The sequence below is a fragment of the Delphinapterus leucas genome, chromosome 16 (assembly GCF_059928025.1).
Source record: "Delphinapterus leucas isolate spDelLeu-1000000601 "Yukka" chromosome 16, BTC_Dleu_Yukka2, whole genome shotgun sequence".
Classification (NCBI taxonomy): domain Eukaryota; kingdom Metazoa; phylum Chordata; class Mammalia; order Artiodactyla; family Monodontidae; genus Delphinapterus; species Delphinapterus leucas.
Window position 1 is genome coordinate 37915901 of NC_143144.1, and position 19432 is coordinate 37935332.

Sequence of the window (19432 nt, forward strand, 5' to 3'; positions counted from 1 at the left end):
TCCTTCACTGCCAACCCCCAGCTGTATGAGTCCCTCAGTCTGGAGCACCACTTGCCAGGGCCTCATTCTATCCCAGTTACGCTTCCTCAGTGTAGATTAATTCAATAATGTCACTGAACACCTAAAACCAGGTTCTGTGCTGAGCCTGAAGGACGAAAGAATGAGAAAGACATGTTTCCTGCCCTCAAGGAGCTTAGAGTCTAGCTGCAGAAACATACAGACAGACAGTCACAATATGAAAGAGTCAGGGCAGTATGGGAGGCTGTACACTTAAGGTCTCCAACTCAAATTCCTGCAGAAGCACAGGAAAGAGAAACACGTTGGCAAGACTGACGACGGTGACTGGTCTCTGACACTCAGAGATGGCGTGGGGCAGACACACACTCAGAGGTTGTGTCAGTGAAGAGGCATGTTCCCTCCAAAGCCTGCAGCTGTTCTGGAGTTCCACCCAATGGTTGCCTTTTAAGAATCTCCGCCCAGTTTGTTTTTCAATAAAGAAAGAAATCTGGGTTTGTACATGAAATCTCTTGACTTTGAAGTGTTGACAATTATTCAAAAGGTGATGAAGATAAAACAAAGCACTTCTGAGAGCCTCAGTCTGTTGTACATGGAGGAGAAGCAAGTAGCTCAGGCCAGGTGCATGATGCAGGGAGGGGGTACATCAGGTAGGTCCACCAGCTGTCCAGGAGCAGATGTCTGAGCTGGGGGCAGAGGAACAGTGCCTTCCTTGGGACAGAAGGAAGAGTCACATCAGGAAGGAACAACTGGCATAAAGTTTTCACTTGTCCCGAGATGAGCAGTACCTGACTCTGTGTGCTGAGAGGACAGAACTGCAAAAAACAAAAAGCTCAATGGTGAGCCAGCCTCTCTCTCCAGGCTCCAACCTGATCCCTCTTAATTTATTTCTCTTCTAGGAATCTGTCTTTCCTTTTAATCAACCAGAATCATCATCCCCACCTCTCACTGAGTTACAGTTCCCACAAAGAGATCCAGTCATTCCCACCTGATCTACACCACCCTCCATCTTCTGATCTCATCTTCCCCTGTTGCTCCTGCATCCACAGGACCCCAAAGCCAAGGCTGAAATGAGAAATCCCACACAGTCCCCATTTATGGCACCAAACCATGGAGCTCCCTCTTCCTGGAATCCCTTTATCTTACTCATCCACCTGATACACTTCTGCAAACACCCTGAAGTTCCAGCTGCCACCTTTCCCTGTGGGAAGACATCGCCATCCCCCACCTCCCTGACCATCTCTATACCCTGCATGGCTTCTATGGCGGTAAGATCTCACTGTGATTGCAGGAAGCAGCACAGAAGAATGGGTAAAGCAGGGGCTCTGGAGTCCAACTACCTGCCTTGCCTCTCAGCTCCACCAGCACTAACACTATGGGCCTGGGCAAATTAGCTGGCCTCTCTGTGCCTCAGTTCCCAAATGTTTAAAAGAATAGGGCTAGAAGCAGAGCCTGTAGCAGAGGCTGCTGTGAGGATGAAATGAGGTGATATGTGTTCAACTCTTAGAGCAGTGAATGATGTAAACTCAGTGCCCATTAACTAGTAGCAATACTTCTGTGCTATTATTATATGGCTGGGTCCTCAGTAGATGGAGCCGAAGTAGCCCAGTATTTCCATCCTCAGCACTAGATCCAGGGCAGTTGCCAGCCTACACAGCCTGCACACAGAGGAACCAGCAATGAATGCTTCCTCCTGTTTTGGAGACACACTCCATGGAATTCCTTCAGGCACTGCTACATGGCCCAGAAACAGAGCTCAGGATTCGTTTCAATACATTACAGATGAAAGAAAACACAAAATAACAAATTTGATGAAGAAATCTTTCTAATTATTGTTCATTATTTATATCTAATTGAAGTAAGATGTTCCTTTGCTTAAAGGGCCCCAAGGGTTGTAACTCTGTCGTAATCTGCCTGTAATGAAAGGAAGAGGGATCTTTTTTTTCCCCGCATTTTTTATTTTTCTCATGGTAATACAAACAAACACAAGGCTTTGATGAATGGGAAACATCAGGATGAATTACACAGTTGAGTCTAAGTACTGAACTGCTCTAAATTACTGCAGTTTCGGTGAGTCTGGAATGAATGTGTAATTGCCAAGGAGTTCAGCACTACTGCTTCATCCCCATGTTTGAAATGTAGATTTCCTCTCTCCTCTTGGTATTTATTCACAACGGAGCTCCTGGCCAGAGGCTCAGGGAGCATCTCTGGAATGCAAGCAGGCAGCCCAAATGTTAATGGCTTCATGTCCATGTCTGTCCCCTTAGAGGTCATTGTTCCCACCCCAAAACACCACCACCATCTTTGCTGTGCCAGCCCCCTGGCCTCCATCACCTCCTGTAGCCGTGAGTCTGTGTAGAAGGATCTTTCCCAACTTAAACGCACATTGCCTCTTTCAAGGAAGGTCTCCAAGCTCATTAACACACAGGAAGTATTACCATCATATTTCAGAGTGACTAAACCTAAGGCTCTTTGGAATCTGGCGGGAGGGCCTGACTACTCATGGACCAAAGCTGTCATCTCCCTGGGGCACTCATCCTCTTGTCGGAGTGCTCAGTTTTGGAAGGGACATGGAAGGAGGAATAAAGAACAGCCAGCCATCCAGGCTCCAAGCCATCAGTCAGCAGAAGACAGATGTTCACATCAGATAAGGCGCCCATCCAAACAAGCAAGGGAGGCTTAGCCTGGAGAAGGCTGCGCTAGCAGCACACTTAATTTAGCCTGTTTCCCAAAATAGTCTCTTCAGCAACAACTGCTAGCAAGTGTCCAAGCACCCTCACCAGAGATGGAGGAGATCTTCCTGTCACACGTGGTGTCTCTATAAACCAAAATCATGCATGATGCAACTGGCTGAAGTCATCCAACCAGGTGTCTCATCCACAGTCAGCTAGCTAGCTAGTTAGTTAGTTGGTACTAGGTAAGGCACAGAGGCACATAGGCAAGGAATGCATGGTGGGCCTCATCAAGGGGTTCATAGTGAAGGGTGATGAGTGGTCAGAGAAGTAAACCAACAGTAACTAAACAATGTGAGAGGGACTAAAGCAGAGTTCTGCATGAGGGGTCCTGGAAGCACACAGGAGAAGCACCTAGCCTGTTGGCCAGAGCTAAAGAAAGGATTTCTAGAAAAGGAAGCCTGCCTGGGTCTGGACTGACTAACTAAGTGTCCTGTGCGGGCATGCACACCTAGCAGCTGGCACCCAGCTCTGTGCTCGGCTGCCTACCTCCTTACTTCACCTTTTAGTAACGACGAGGGTTACAATCCTCCCATGGCAAAGCTTAGCCTCTCTTCCATGCTTTCCACTGAGCCAGTATCTTTTACTCAATTGAACCCTATTGAAACTGGGTTTGGGACCAATAGGAGCTGCTTCTCTGCATCTCCTGGCCTGGATGGCTGATTTTTGGGATCTTCCCTAGCTGAAAGCATAGCTGATTCCTGTGAGCACATCAGACTGTCTCACGAAAGAACTCTGTAAGCATCCCTTGCCTCTGAGAGCAGTTTCCTCCAATTAAACAGGCACCTCCTGGAGGTCCCACAATGTCTCCTTCAGCTGTGGCCAAGGACAGTCTACCCAGGCCGGCACCACCTCCCTCCCTCCCCGTACCTTTCTCCATAAGTCAATCTTACTATTTCCCAGGTACATTTTCATTAAAAAAGAGATAAATTTGTTTCCAGCATGAGAAAAATCGATAACACAGAATGTATAAATACATCTTTGCATGTTACAGAAATACTTACATTGGCAATGAAGATAAATACGCTTGCAACAAGAGGAGAATCAATATACAGTATATGTAAAACAGATTTCAACAACTGTGGGGATGCCATCATCATGGGTCTGATAAATCTAAATCCCAAAGCCCTGTTATTCTTGCTTAAGGAGAAAAGGAATGGGAATTCCCTGGTGGGCCAGTGGTTAGGACTCGGTGCTTCCACTGCAGGGAGCACGGCTTCCATCCCTAGTCAGGGAACTAAGATCACACATGTTACGATGCGGCCAAAAAGAGAAGAAGAGAGAGTGAGATAAAAGGAAATAGTGGAGTACCCCAAAAGTTACAGGCAGGTGGGGATGCTCATCCTTGTAATCTGAAGCTGTCGTAACTACAGCCCACAGATGCCTTTACTATCATTCTGGCAGCCTCACTTTTCTTTTCTTTTTTTTTTTCAATTAATTAATTTACTTTATTTATTTATTTTTGGCTGAGTTGGGTCTTCGTTGCTGCGCATGGGCTTTCTCTAGCTGCGGCGAGCGGGGGCTACTCTGTGTTGCAGTGTGCAGGCTTCTCATTGCGGTGGCTTCTCCTGTTGCAGAGCACAGGCTCTACGCACACCGGCTTCACTAGTTGTGGCTTGTGGGCTCAGTAGTTGTGGCGCACGGGCTTAGTTGCTTCTGTGGCACGTGGGATCTTCCCGGATCAGGGCTCAAACCCGTGTCCCCTGCATTGGCAGGCGGATTCCGAACCACTGCGCTACCAGGGAAGCCCCCTCACTTTTCTCTCTCGTGTCTGACTCGACAAGAATGGTGCTGTGCCAATCAGTTGGGATTGCCTGGTCAGGTTCCACAGCCTCCTTCTGGGACGTTTGGGTACCAGAGCTGCCCATTTCCCTGCCCTTCCTGAGCTTCTTCCCAGGGCTCCCCCTGTGCTTCCAGTCTCTCTAATCCTTCTCCCATGCAGTGGCTCCGACCCAGGGCTCTGCCACATTTCCCATTCTCTCCGCCCCAGACCTGGGTTCTTCAAGGTGAACAGGACCTCAGGTGAAGGCTGAGACACTCCAAGATGCTTCTCAACCTTGGGCCCTGAAAGGCATCTCAGGGTCTTCATTCTTTCCTTCATCCAATGAAAAAAATCCTATTTCCTGAGCATCTGCTTCTGCCAAGCACTGTTCTAGGTCTAAGGATATGAGCAACGCAAAGTTCCCACTCTTGGGGAGTTTGCGTGATGGAGGTGGGAGTGAGAAACAAACATATGAGCAACAAACAAAAGAACCAATAATTACAAAATGCTGGGGTCAGCAAATTTTCTGGGAAGGGACAGACAGCACGTACGTAGGTAGTAAGGGCCACATACCACTCCGTTGCATATTCCTTGATTTTGGGTTTCGGGGTTTTTTTTTTTAGAACATTGTAAAATGTTTCAAAAAAAGAAAAACAATCTTAGCTTGCAGGCTGCAGGAAAACAGGCTGCTGGCCAGATGTGGCCTGTGGGGACGTAGTCAGCCGACTGCCGATGTCATGTTTCCAGTGATGAAAAGTGCTACGAAGAGTAGTAAAGCAAAGTAAGGGTTACAGAAAATGATGGAGGAAGTGATTATATGAAGTATGCAGGGGGGTGTTTTAGCTATTGGAGCTGACATCGAGGGCGTGTGTTTCTTCACCACTTTTTCGTGACCTGGTCTGGGAGGAGGTGAGAGTAGAGACTGCTGAGGGCAGGGCTCAGACCTGGAGACGCTTGCCTTCCAAGGAGCAGAGGCCGGCAGGCTCGAAGCTCATCAGCCTCTCTCCCCCAGAATGGCCCCCTTTACATGGACGAGGGTCCCCCCTGGGAGGCTGGGGCAGGCGATGCTGGATATTACACGGGGCTCCTTTGTATCCACAGGCTGTCATCTGAGTGACTGTATCCCAGCTCAGGAAACTGTCAGGTTAACACTGTATGAGGACACTTAGTGACCCACCAGGATGAGGGTCACGTGGCAGGAAAATGCCTCTTTGTAGGACACAGGAGGCCAGGAAGCCCTTCTTCAAAAGTGTGCCCCACGTGCCAGTCACAGAGGGCCCAGTGGGTACCGGGTACCCAGCTGATGTGTGCTCACCCCCTCCCCCAATCTTCCCTCCACATTCTTTTCCCTCCAAATCCCATTTCTTTGATTACTATTGAAATTCAAAGATGCCCAAAGTACGCTAAGGAAAAAAAAAACCCTCAATGCATTTGTATGTAGTATATTTCCATTCTTATAAAGAGTAACCATTAATAAATGTATGTAAATATAGGGACAAAAACAGGAGGAATGTGCACTGAACAGTAATGAGACTTCCACTTTGTATAAATGTATTTCTGTAAAATTTGCATTTTTTATTATGTTGTAAACACAAGTGTGATCTGAATGATTTAACAAATCCTTCTGCTGCCCAAGTGTCAGTTCTGGGCCTTGGGAATTTAGCTCTGCGCTCTTCTGTCACCTCCACGTCCACCCCTTCCACCAACCGCCCCTGCAGCCAAGATCTGCTTGGAAGAAAGAGGCCTCTCTCCCGCCCCATTACACTCGTGCCCCGCTGACTGTAGGGAGAGGGCTCCAAGGGGCTGTGATAGTCGCATCTTCCATCCATGGAGCAAAACAAACATGCCCGTATTAACCCCAAGGGGGCTGAGCCATCCTGGGCATCCAGGGCCCGTCAGGACCAAGGTTCCCTCACCAAAGCAGGCTGGGGTTTCCCTTACTTGCACATTTTCTGCTTGGATTCAGCCCAGCTCAGGTGCCCTTGGCTGCCAAAGCAGATGGGGGTGGCTAGACATGAGTTTCTGAAAGAAGGGCATATGCATCACATGTTTGTGATTTGCTAAATGCAGTCTAGACCCTGGAAGTGAGGAAGGCTCAGTAATAGGTGCTGAAGGATCACCTCAGTCAGGCCACATAACTCTGGGCCAGGTACCGAGCCCAGGCCCTGGCACGTGGCAGAGGTCGAATATCCACATCTTTCACTGGGTCTACTCCGGGGACCTCCAATACCATTGGCAAAGGGTGCTCAGCCCATGGAGACTTCTGCACTCCGGTTTTACCTCCTCCAGCCTCTTCTCAGACTACCCTGCTCTCGGGTGTTAGCCTGGTGGATGTCCTGCTCTCTTAGGCCTCTGAGCCTTCACTCAGGCTCACTGTCTGTTCCCCATGCAGTTCCCTGCCTTCATGTGACTAAAACCCACCCTCCTTCCAGGAATCAGCTCAGCTGTCATCTCCAGTAGAAAGAGTGGATTCCCCCCCGGGCCCATGCCCCCTCTATGTGCTTCCCGCTTAGTCTATCCTACCTCCTGGACTTCATGTGGCTACTGACATGCCTGTTTCCCCCACCTTGACAGTGGGCTCCCTCAGGGCTGGATTCTGTGTACATCTCTGGATCCCTGTCACCCCTCATATGGTCTGACAGTGTGTGCTGAGTTCATGCTTTCTGGAAGAATCAAATCTAGTTTAAAAACAACTCTGTGTTTACAGCTGAATATGGCTGGAGAAAATCCAAACTGGAGACTAGCACAGTGATGGGCCGAACTTTAGAATCACGACCACTAACCTCAAGTGACCCCTAACGCTGCCTGGCAATCTAAATTCTCCTGTTCAATTCACCCTCTCACTCTCTTAGATGGCTCTCAGACAAGGGACCCTACTTCCAATTTCCTAAGAGAGTAGAAGCAATCAGTAGGGAAATTTGCCTCTCTATAAAGAACTTCCTTTTCAAAAACCATCAAATACCTGCTTTTCAAAACACTGGCTCTGTCTTTGCTCCTATTTATTTCTAACTGTTTGTCTCCTGGATCCCAGACTTTCTTGCTTTCTCAAGTACATTGCCCTTCCAGGTGTCATCTTTATCTCCCACATCATGAAATTGCTTCTCTCTGTAGGTCATTTCCATCAGCATACAAACACATACATCTTCTATCTTTTACAAAAAAATCCTGCTTTGAGTTCCCATCCTCCTCCAACCACTCTCCAGTTCTTCCAGGGAGCTGTCTATGGTCACTGCCTCCATTACTCTCTTCCCATTTCTCATGAACCTAGGTGAAGCTTTCATCTCACCACTCAACTGAAGCTGCTCTGTCAAGGTCATTAATGATCTCTCAAACACAGTGGCCCATTCCCAGTCTTCACTTTACTCCCACCCACCAGCATTTACTTGACAAACTTGATCAATCTGTCCCTCCCTCACTTGGCTGCTGGGACAGCACCCTTTCTTAGCTCTCCCACCTTGCAGGCACCTCCCTATCCATCTCCTTTCTAGTTCTTGTTCTCTTTTCAGACTCTGAACCTTGGGGTGTCCCGGGTTCAATCCACAGATTCCTTCTCTTCTCTGGTGACCCCCCTTCACCACGATCTGGTCAGGTCAATTGGCTGTAGAAACATCTATACACTGATGACTCCAATGGACCACCCCAGCCCTGATCCACCCCGCTGACTTTGGGCAGCTGCCCCCTGACATCTCCATTTGTATGGCTATTAGGTCCCTACACCAATCATGTTCAAATCCAACTTCTTGAATCGCAAACCCCCAAACCTACCACCAAAACTGCTCTGTTTTTAGTTCATCCATCTCAGTCAAATGTTGCTCTATTTTTGACATGCTGTAGCCAAAAGCCATGGGGTCACTACTGATTCCTCTCTCTTGCATATTTTACATACAATCTCAGCATGTTTGATATCTTCTGCCATCAAGATAGATGCAGAATCACATTGCTTCACATCACGTTCATGATGAACCACTCTTACCTGGATATTGAGATCATCTCCCCAGTGGTTTTCTTGCTTCCACCTTTAACTCTAGAGTCTGTTACTTGGGGGATAAGTAGCGTATCCTTTCAAAAATCTAAGTCAGATCATGTGACCTCTTTGCTAGAAACCCTCCAATTGCTTCTCACCTCTCCAAGAAACACCCCCAATCCTCACAGGGCCTGAAAGGTCACACACAATCTGGACCCAATACCTCTGCTCTCACCACACTGGCTGCTCTGCCTTCCTGCCTTAGGGGTTCTGCAGCTGTTTTTCTCCATGTGATATATACTCTTCCCTCACATCTCTAATTGGCTCATTCCCTCAGTGCTTTGGGAACATCAAATGTCACCTTCTCCATGAGATCTTTGTTGACAACCCTCTATAAAATACCACCCTCTTTAAATTATATGATAAAAACAAAGAAACATATAACAGGCTGTTTCATGGCAGTTCTCCCCCTAGAATGGGACTTGTCTGGCTTATTGCAATGTCACCAGCGCCTACACCTGCATGACCAATCATCCCAGTTTGCACAGGAGAGAGAGGTTTCCTGGGTTACAGGACTCTCAGTGCTAAAACCAGGGAAGTTCCAGCCAAATTGTGGTAATATCCCCCGCTACCTACAACAGTGCCTGGCACATAGTAGATGCTCTAATAAACATGGGTTATTATGTGCATGAATAATATATTAACGAATTAGCCTTTTTCTCACTTTCCCATTATCTAGGTTGGATATTCTGTTGGAAAGGTCTTGGGTTGACCAGTGTCCTTTCAGGACAAGCGTGGGCCGGTCATCTGCAGAGAAGCAAGCATACTGATGGCTTGGGGAGTTTGAATGGGAGAGCTGTAGCCTTGGGCCAGGAGGTGCAGCACAGAGCTACATGGTCAGAGCCAGGCCAGGAACAAATCACCAAGAAGCCCAGGGATCAGGTTGGGCTCTCCACGGGCTTCCTTCTCAGGGTCTGGAAGCTTCAGGATCAAGCTTCCTTATGGATCTGATGGAAATCAGCACTGGCTGAGAGTCTCCTCCTGGGTTTGAATCCCCAGCAGCTGCTCCCTGCCCCCCTAGCTCCCATGCCCCTCCTACTCGGTGGGAGCCCCACACAAACAGCTCCACCAGGCGGCAATACCACCATGCCAAGAACACGACTGGCTCCTAGCTCTCCGCACCCACAAATATTTGCTGCCACAAATCCATACAAAAGCAGGATGCACCATTAACCTTTAATATATCAGTGTTAGGGCTCTTAATCCATTATGAGGCTGTCATAAATGTGACTGAAATGCAAATCATAGCGGCAGCCCTCCGGGAGGGTGTGAAGGTGCCTTCACTGTCTCCTGGCACAGCCTGCATCCTCCGTGCTCTGGAGAAACAGCCTGAGTCTCCTCTCTCCCTGCTGGCTTTTGTTTTCACTCTCTTCCCCTCCCTCTGCTCCTTCTTTCCAGATGTCTGACTGAGTCCCTCTATTATGTCAGCTTCCCCAGCATGCAGTCACTTGATATGCTAGAAGAAAGCTATAATAATGCTAACTTCCAGACACTGTGCTAAGACTTCATTGGTATTGCTTCATTTAACCTTGGCCATAATTTCATAAAGTTATTATTATCCCTCCCTTTTAGAGATGAAGAAATCAAGGCTCAAGGAGATTGAGCAACTATGGAAGGCCACAGAAGCAGCAAGTAGAAGAGCCATCTCCCCACTCAGGACTGGCTTGATCCAAAAACCCACACATTCGGTCACCATCCTACAGTGATGTTAGGCAGCCCACAGCTAAGTGTGGAGGATTAACAAGTAAGGAGACGATCAAAAATATCGTGCAGAATATATTGCTAGAAATAAGCCCAGAGTCATTAGAACACGATGTTGAACCTATCCCAGCTTGGCAGATGAGAGGCTGAGGGTGGGGAAAAGGAGACAGGGCTAGCAGGAAAGGCAGGGCTTAAGTTGAGAATTAAGGAGAAAGCGGAAATTGACATTGGAGGGGGAATAAAAGATGTTCTGTGCAAAGGTGATAGTATTTTCAAACCATGGATGTCTTGAGAGCAAAACCTCCTGAGAACTACTCATGGTTTACTACAAGGGAGCAGAAATGGTAAGTAACCAAGAAGCACTAAGGATAGGATTGAGGAAATAATTATTCATAAAATACTTATAGGCTAGTATAATGGGATGGAAAAGCAAAAATGATGGTGTACCCTGGACAATTACAGGGTCCAAGCATGTGGGAGATGAGCAGGTGGGCACGTCCTGCACAATGGGCAGTAGGGAAGGTACTGCAGAAAGCTATCGCACGTGTTTTAGAAGGCAGGGCTGAGGAGTCACAGTGAGCCCACGTGCTTGCACGCGAGTGTGCATGCACGCCTGTGCACATGTGTTCAGGGCCTGGGTGTGTGCATGTATGTGTGTGCATGGAAGGACTCCAGGGCAGAAAGAAGAGAGGAAAGAGGGAGAGGGGTATGGCTGGAGGGCTGGGACACTCAGATTAAGGGATGTCATTTGCTCTGACAAATGTTAAAATAAACGAGCAGCTATGGGTTCTTCGCTAGCGGAATGGCCTCATAGGAGGCAGATTTGTATGACGGGGAAACCAACCAAAGCATCTAGTGCAGGGATCATAGCACATGACACATCTTGCCAACTTGAGTGTGTTTATGGGCCTGGGCAGTTAGCACTCCTTGCGCAAGAAATCGGAGACTCAGGCCCTTGCCATGTGGGGAAGCTGGAGAGAAAATACTAGCGCATGTGCGTCTGTTATTGAACAATACAAACCCAGCTGTAATTAAACGTGAAGCCACAAGATGCTAGCCATTCTGAATCAGTCTGCAGAATAATCACTTAACAAGGATATGGACGCCGATGGAGAGGTTAGGGAAGGGAGTTGGGAGGACAGGGGTATGTTCTGATACTGATGAGACTTGCTTGGTTCAGGGATGGAGGGGGCCCTACTTTGTGCCAGGTGCTATATGAGGGTCAGCTCATTTCATCTGTGGAAACACACTTCGTGACAAGTTATTCGACCCCTTCCTAGATGAGGAAATGATGACGTTTTTAGGGCTAGTCCCATGCCAGGGCCAGGTTGAGCTTGCTGGTCTGTCTGATCCCGAGCTTTCCCAGGCCTGTATCTTTGAGATGACTGAGAGGCCTTCCCAAACCAGCTCCAACTTGGGGTGATGTCCCTGCTGTGGACCATTCAGTTACAGCTGGTTTTCTCTTGGACAAAAGGCTCTTCTAGCACCATTAGCAATGCCAGGTGCCAGCCACACCACCCCAGAAAGTCCCACCAGCCAAACGGCCTTGATCTGACACTCTCTCTGGCTAGTGACAGGCTGTCTGCTTCAGTCCCCAGGCAGGCACCGTCGGAAGCTGCCTGTGTCTGAGCAGAGGAACACTGCCTACAGCTGCAGCACTGGGATGCTGGCAGAACTACACATGGTCCTGCTTTTTGTTCTCTAAGATAATTATTCATCCCATTAACTTCTTAGGGTTTGGGCAAAACACTCAGGACAACTCTGCAGTGTCCAACAGGAGACTGTCTGATGGGAGCAAAACACCTAGCTGTGGAACACTAGATAAAGCACCCCAGAGAAATTTCTGGAAAAGTTTCTGCAGCCTGGTGGACAAAGAGAAGGATTCCGGCACTTAGTGGGGGCATCCAAATATATGCAAGCCTTCCTTGTGCCATCTCCTCTTTTATCACTGGATCCTCGTAATAGCTCTGGATGGAAGTTATTACAGTCCTCATTCTCAGGACCCTGTGAGGCGAGCTAACTTCTGCAAGAATTAGAGACTTACGCCAACTTACCCAAGACCATGTAGCATCAGCACTAGAGCTGAGCATGTACATCTGTCTGTTCCGGCTGCAAAGCCTGGCTCTACACCTTGACGTGGTACCTCCTGAGAAACAGGAGCAAGTTAGGGAAGCAACATGGGCTAGTTTGGTGAATCTGGGAGGTCTGGGACCTGGGTTCTGGGCTCTGCCTAGAGAACACGGCACCTCCCTGCTCTGAGGGGCACCCGTCCTGGGGTGACAGTGCAGGGCAGGGGTCCAGGGCTTCAGTGCTGGAGTCAGACTGTGGTTGTGAGTATCACACTACACTGCTAGCTCTATGGCCTTGGATAAGATGCTCAACCTCTCTGTGCCTCGGTTTCCTCATCTATACAACAGGGCTACTCACAAGATTGAGTGAATTCAGGAAAAGCCCTGAGAATAGTGCTGGACCCTGGGACACACTTGATCAATGGTTGCCTCAGTTTCCCTAACTATTCAATGAGAAAACTAGGCTGTGTCATGGTTATAAGCTGCCAGTCCTCAGGACAGGTCCAGGAGTGGCTGGATTGGTCCAGCGTAGTGTTTGTGTTAAATTCGAATGGTTTTAACGTGGGCATGTGATTTCTGGGTCATCACAAGCTCCAGTGCTCTTAGACTCTCATAGACACTCTCTACCCAGCCCTGTAAACATTCGTGACTGAAACCCCTGGACAAGATGCTCTCTTAGATCTCCCCTCACCGTGATATCTCATGAGTCTATGGCCTGGGCTGGAACTCAAAACCTCATCTTATTTAGGATTCCCTCTTCTGACAAAGCAGCAGCACCACATGGACTCTTTTCTCTGAAAACTGGAATCTCATTTTTCAGTGTCTGTTAGGGTTCAGAGCTACCGAGGGGAGGACCCCACAAAGAACAGGCTTCTAGCAATTAAAATCCAGTTTGTCCAGATGCCAGGAGACTTGCCCCTGTGGGAAGCTGGCAGCCGCCTCCCCAGAAGCAGAGGTCTCGGGAGCTTGTCTCCAAGTCACACCAAGGCTGTGGCCACAACCCACCTAATGGGGCAAAGCAAATTAACCACCTTCAAAGGTATCTGCTCAGGTCTCTGTGGGCTTCCCTGACCCTTAGCAGCATAATATGGTCCCCACGGTGCCTAGGGATGAAAGAAAAATGCACAAAAACCAGCCACAAACCCAAAGCGAAGCCAACCCCTTCCTCGATGTAGCAGGGAGGGTTGATGGTAAATTTTAGGAAGATGCTGGCTGTCATCTTCAAGAGAAATGAGCATTCCATGGGAACCTTCAAAGGACTATGTTGTTCAAAGATGGGGTGCCCTGTGTCTGCCACCCATCCAGACTGCTGTGTCTGCCAAAATCAAGGCTCTGCCTCAAATGTCCCCCTCCTGCCATGTTCACAGGCCATCCACATTCACAGCCACCTCCCGTGTCTCCTGGGATTCAGAACCTGGAGCACCAGGGCCAGGCTGTCCCTGGATCTTTATACCCAGATCACAAGAGTCACTAAGTAGACAGTGCACTTCCATTTGATTGAGTGGATGAAGGATGTATAAGCACACATCTCTGCTGCCTCAGCCACGTTTTTCTCTCCTTTTCTTCTCTTCTGGAGGCTCTGCAATAGTCACTTGACCCTGATGTGCAGCAGAACAGGAACACAGAAGTCAGGTCTCAGTAAGGAGCTCCTAGCTGGGAGTCAAAGGTCACAGCCTGAGAGCTCACACGTAAGAGCCTTCAGCAAGGAGAATCATACTGTGTAAAGAACACCTACTATGTGTCAGGCACCTGTCAAAACCCTCATGAAACCCAAGACAGCTAATATGAACATCTCAATTTTCCTGTGAGGAAGCCAAGGCATATGAATAGGTGACTTATGTGGTCCTGCAGCCCGTAGGGGTGTGAGCAAAGACTCCCTAGCGGTGTCTGACTCCAAAATGCTCTTCTCTTGGAATTAGAGGATGACTTTGAGGCTACACTTCGACTCACAGTCTACGTTTTCAGTTTATCAATCTCTTGTAATGTCTGAAGGTATTCATGTTTTATCATCCTGCACGGGCTGAGGAAGCATTTCAAAGTCCCAGCCAACCTCAGCTGTGCTTGGGGACCCAAGGGATGAGTTCTGTCTCTTTACTGAGAGCCGAGCTTGAAGCTGTAGCCATGGGTACCTTGGAGATGGTGGCGGCAGAGATAATAGAACCTGAGGTTTCATTTCCCCAAAGGAAATGAAACTCAGGAGGGCACGACAGGTCCCTTCTCAACTTGGAGACTTTCCTCTCAGCTTTTCAGCATGAATATCTTATTAAGTGCTGTATGCCAGTGAAGAGCATTGGCTTTGGTTCAAACAAGCTTACATTTGAACCCAGGCCCTGCTACGTACCAGTTGCGTGAACTGGTTTTCTGCCTCGGTTTCCTCATCTGCAATAATAGTTCAAAATGGTAACAAACAAATGATGAACTTTATGTAAAGCACTTAGGCGACTTCTAGCACATTACTGTATAACTCGCTCTTTCTCCAGTAAATGATATGCATCGATGCTGTCATTCCAATTATTGTTAGTGTTGTTGCTGAAGTATATTCCCTTGCAGAGTCAGGGAAATAGGTATGACTGATATTTCAGTAAACTCCTCTATTATACACTACAGTTTCCTTTCCATACAAGAAAACTCCAGCAGCCCCAGGGTCATACCTGGGCAGTGACCAACCCAAGACATACACTCAAAGCCCTGGGGCTCAGGATGAAGGATGTCAACACACAGATCCAAAGGTCTCTAAAGAGCCATCTAGTCCACACTCCTACCTTCCCCTGCTTCTTCCAATGGTTGTAAAGGGTTAACATGGTAATGAAAGCATGAGATCCTAGTTCTTATGGTATTAATTAAAGTGAAAACTACAGATGAAAAGTGAAAACTAATAACAACTTCATCCCAGCAGGTTCCAGGCACTTTACCTAAATCAAACATATCATAAAGTTGGCATGAGAATCACAGAGCTTGGCCCTGGCACATCTAGCCAGGGACACATGACCTCACCTGGAGTGAAAGTAACAAACCGTCTCTATTACTTACGCAGATGTGGCCTTAAATGGCTTGACAGTCTGATTCTACCCTACCACCTCCTGGAGCCAAAAATAAAGGAGTATTGATTGCAAAGATTAATAACGGAGTTCAGGAAGGAAAATGATGCAAGACACCTTTTTCTCTCCCTTCGTGATATAAACGCCTGCCACCCCTGCAACCTAATTTTGTCACCCAGCACACGGGAGTGTATTAATTAAAGTGACACCAAGGACAGGAAAATCTGAGCTCTGGGGGTGTGACTGGAAATACATAAATATGCATCTCCAGGCTGTCTCAGGAAGAGAGGCACGTTGCCAGGCAAGATCAGCATAATTCCACCGAGGGGTGGGGGGAGAGGAGTGCACACAGCTCACCCCTGGAGGTCACGGCGCTGGTTCTCCCAAATGGCTCCCGAAACCAGACAAAGAAACTAGACCAAGAGTGACTATCTGATATCCCACCTCTTCCGTAGAAAACTAGGCCATCACTTTTGTAAACATCCCTTGATATGGCCTGGGGAGTAGCTCATATTTAATGGATAGTTATTATGTGCTCGACTTTCACAATGTACCGACACAGAGTGGTGTCATTTTGGAAGAGGAAACTGAGGCCCAGTATGGCTAGTCAACGGCTCAGCAGAATTCAAGACCATGTTTGATTAAAATCACCGCCCTGCACGGTTCTGATCAAACAGGAGGTATCAGAGGCCAGGGTACAATGAGAAGGCTTTGTCCAGGGGACCAGTCCTGGGAGAGTCCTTCTGATGGGACATCCCTCCAGGGTCAGAGCTTCCCTCCGCAAGACCATGGCCTGCTGTTTCCGCTCCCAACAGCAGAGGCTACACTGGGACTTGGACTTCCCAGCCGGGGAAGCTCTTCTCCCCAGGGAGGGGCAGGTACTAGCAACTCTCCATGGACAGGTATGAGATTTAGTTGGGATTAACTTGTAAGGCATGAGGAGATGGTGGATGATTTTAGAGACTCCACGTTTGCGTTGCATTATTTAGGTCAATTTCACTGTAGTCAGTAAATCAGTTTCAATTGTCGCCTGTGCTGTATGCCCTGATTTCAGATACTATAGGAGATGTGACCTCACCTCATCCTGAGCTCCCTCACTATAATTACCTGTTGGGCATCTCCACCTGGACATCTGTGAGCATCTAAAACTTATCTGGTCCCAACTGCCCCTCCCCTGTACACCTCACATCAGGTCAGGCATCACCAGCCACCCAGGCCCTGGAGCCAGGACCTGGGCTGTCCTGCTTCCTCACTTCAGCCTTCCTCCCATCTGTCATATCCCAACAGGCATGTTCAAGTTGACCTCCTCAATCTTTCTCAGATTTCCCTCCTCCTCCAACAGCAGTGCTGCCCTAGGTCAGGAAAATACAGAGAATGTTCACTGGGCTGTAAGGAGGTGAGAACTAAGCAGGAGCAGAGAGGAGCAGATAGCATGAGCTTAGTCTCACTAAGAGCAGGAAAGTAGAATAGATTTCACCCCTGGCATCCTTCTGTGATCCCCATGTTACAGGGGCAGGCATCCCGATATGCCACACTTCTTTAACCAAAGTCTTGTATTCTATAACTCCTATTATCTTGCTCGTTCCCCGAATAAGCTGCTATTTTAAAAGAGAAGAAGAAGAAAGGCAAATAAGAGAAGATTATTGAGTGCTTACTATGTACAGAGCACTGTTCTGAGTATTTGCAGTACAACCCTTTCAGGCAGGGCCTATTATTGTTCTCAGTTTACAGAAGGGGAGTCCGGGGCCCAGAAGGTTAACTAAGTTGCCCAAAGTCATGCCTCGATTAAATATTGGGTCCCTGGTGTGAGTTCAGGCAATATGGCTCCCTAGCCGGCATTCCTTCCATGCTTTAAGCTCCATGAGAACATTCCATAGGTCTGCCTTCTTCCCCAGTAGGTCCCAGAACTGAGCACAGTGCCTGGAACACAGTAGGTAATCAATAAAGATCCAGTGAGTGGATGAGTCCAGACTGTCCTGCTGTAGTGCGTGTCATCACTGTGAGCCCTGAGCACGGTTCCTGCTCCTGGGTCCCTCTGCTCCCCTCGGCTCCTGGCTCCACTGTCTGACTTGGCTTCCCTCCCCTACAAGAAATGGCACCTCCTCCTTCCCCACCTCTCCATCCATTCAGGCTGAGCCAGTTCTCTCACCCACCATCCCCACAGTCCCCCGAGCAACAGGCAAAGGCGAGCTCCCCAACGATCACACACATCTCACCAGCTGAGTTCTCCCCGTGTTCAGAGGAAAAGCCCGTGCCAAGATACTGTATGTGTTGACCACTGTTATTATGATATAAAGCACATTAGCCACGTGAGGGCATCAGGCACACGTGCACATCCCACAGCTTGTCAGACGCAGGAGTCAGGAATGTTCTGAAACAGAGGTGCCAGGAGGAATCCTAAGGAGGGAAATGCACCAACAGCCCTGCCCTTCTCAGCCAAAAGCAGAGAGGGGAGTAGAAGAAGGCAGGCAATGCACAAAGAGATCGGATTCCCTTCCCTTCCGGGTGTGAGCAACAGAGTATGTGGCTCTGATGTGCGTGTGTGTGTGTGCGTGCACGCACACGTGTGTGTGTGTGTACCTGTGTGGCCACCTCTGAGTGGGTGTGTGTAAGCTGATGTGTGTCCTCCCAACGTGGAGCTCTGCAGTGGAGGGAAGAAAACGTGACTTTTCTTGACCCTAATCTGAAGCCTGCTTTGCTTAGTGGGCTGGGTCAAGAGAAGCCACTTCTGAGATGTTCTGCTTCTGTGTCAGACCAGGGTAGCAGCTAAGTTGTTGACAGGCTTGCAAACTGTTGGAATGAGAAGGAACTTCAGAAATCTTGTAAAATCCCTGCATTTTATAGAAAAAGAAAGTGAGGCCCAGTAAGGACACTCTTCCAAGGACACACAGCTGTTGAGTTTGCCAGGACTCCCAGAACCCTATGCAGTAGACTTTGCACAGTGCCCGGCGGCTGCTGTAAAACCTGCCACTGCTTTAAGTAGACCTTATCCCACGTTTCAGCAGCAGAGTAAGACAAGGCTCCTAAGAAAGGCCACCAATACTCACACTCAATGTGGCACATCCAGGTCGCATTGGTCAATGCCTTCTCAACTGCTCAGGACTCTTCCCTGTGAGTCCAGAAGCCAAGTCATGACAATGCCAGTGTGCTCTAAGGGGTCCAGAGCTCGGGAGGCCAGAGGGAAGAGGACACATGGGAAACCACAAAGGCTTTGCACTGATGAAGTCGGGGGTTTGGAAAGCATCATCCAAGTTAGGAATCCCCTTGATTCCCCCAGAGGATGACACAGGGCTAATCACAGGATTCCCCACTCCAGGCCTGAGCAAGCATGAGGCCCTAACCAAGTTCGACTCCATGTCCCTCGCCAAGGGGTATTTCATGGCCATAACCTGAAGCCAGGACATGGTTTTCTCCTATGGCTCTGGGGGGAGGGTGGGGTGAGTAGAAGTGGAGGATGGTGGGAAGTCTATTGATTGAGGACCACTATGTGCCAGGCACTGTGCAGAGCCCTTTGCTGATGGCATCTCTTTCCACAGTCACAGAACTTTTGGGAAGTCAGTGCTGTCTCACAGAGGAGGGAACTGGGGTTCTGAGAAGACTCCCAGTGCTTCTCTAGGGGACGTGTGGAAAGACATGAAAGGCAAATGATTTCCAATGTGGACAAGTCAGCTGCAGAATATAAAAAACAAAACACATCCACATACAACCGTGCTCACACTTTCCTGAGCCTCTAGCTTCACTCTCCCTCCACTCCTCTACCCCTCTGGTATGGCTCCCAACCCATTTTCCATCCTAGGCTTCTTCCTGCATCTCCAGTTTTACCACCCAGCCTTACCCCTCATGGCATCCTACCTCAGCCCTGCTTCATGGGTCCTGATTTTACCCATCCTTAGATCAAGCTAAGACAGGACTGCAGACTCCCACCTCCTAGAACATATTCTGCTGTGATTTGGCTTACAGTGAGAGATACTGGCAAAATTGTATCATAAAAAATGCATTTTGTTTCCTGTAAAAATGTGATGAAAATATTTTTTATCAAGTTAGCTAATCATGTTCTCTTTCTCATCTTTTTTTTAAGAAATAAAATTTTC

The 19432-nt window shown here is 48.4% G+C and overlaps 1 protein-coding gene across 1 annotated transcript in view; it reads right to left on the minus strand.

Annotated features, from left to right (window-relative positions):
* LOC111168743 (glutamate receptor ionotropic, delta-1) overlaps positions 1-19432 on the minus strand; it is a 177730-nt gene that overhangs the window by 8266 nt on the left and 150032 nt on the right. The gene's annotated exons all lie outside the window — the stretch shown is intronic.